Source organism: Octopus bimaculoides, chromosome 18 (genome assembly GCF_001194135.2).
Source record: "Octopus bimaculoides isolate UCB-OBI-ISO-001 chromosome 18, ASM119413v2, whole genome shotgun sequence".
In the NCBI taxonomy this organism is placed as follows: Eukaryota; Metazoa; Mollusca; class Cephalopoda; order Octopoda; family Octopodidae; genus Octopus; species Octopus bimaculoides.
The window spans coordinates 2,304,334-2,305,089 of NC_068998.1; the positions used below are offsets into that span (position 1 = coordinate 2,304,334).

At 30.2% G+C, this 756-nt stretch overlaps 1 protein-coding gene across 2 annotated transcripts in view; it reads right to left on the reverse strand.

The window, feature by feature from the left end:
- Positions 1–756, reverse strand: part of LOC106871409 (oxidoreductase NAD-binding domain-containing protein 1) — a 14,324-nt gene that overhangs the window by 11,566 nt on the left and 2,002 nt on the right. Inside the window, exon 1 of one of the 2 annotated variants that reach the window (XM_014917838.2) lies at positions 288–558. The exons of the other annotated variant lie outside the window; for it this stretch is intronic. The gene's annotated coding sequence lies outside the window, so the exon portion shown is untranslated. Of the gene's footprint in view, positions 1–287; positions 559–756 lie in introns of those variants that run through there. 2 annotated transcript variants of the gene reach the window in all.

A 756-nucleotide genomic window follows, 5' to 3' on the forward strand; every position in this document is an offset into this window, starting at 1 on the left:
TATATATATATATATATATATATATATATATATATATATATGTATATATGTATGTATATGAAATTTATACACATACACACATATATCTACATGTCTGTAGATATGTATATGTGTTAATATAAATGTGTGTGTGTGTGTGTGTGTGTGTACAGAGAGGGAGAGAGAGAGAGAGATACATGCATTTATATACACAAACATTTACAATACATACCCATATAAATATGGAATAAATCAAAATTTATGATTAAAATCCTCAAAATAAAACAATGAGATTTTTATATACATACCGTTACTGTATAGAACTGTTTAGTTACGAAGGGAACAAACCGAATGCACTGTAACAACACCAGTAGAGTCGCGGTGTTTGTTATATAAAATACGTCTAGTATAGACCGATGAATCAACCACCACATTGGCCTACGGACTGTTAGTGACTGATGCTTAGAAACAGTGTCAAGTCTCCTGAATGGAATGTGTACTTATGTGCATATATATGTCAAATCTATAGCTTGTTAAAGGACTATCAACACATTATATGATTATATGGCAATAATGGAAATAAATATAACATATATATATGTGTGTGCGTGTGTATGTGTGTCATCATCATCATTGTGGCATATCCTAAAATGTGTTGGACATTTGACAGGATCAGTAAACTGGGAGGCTACTTTGAGCTTTATTGTCTGTTTATATGTGTGCACAAACACACACACACACATAATTAATAGCTTATATATATATATATATATATAT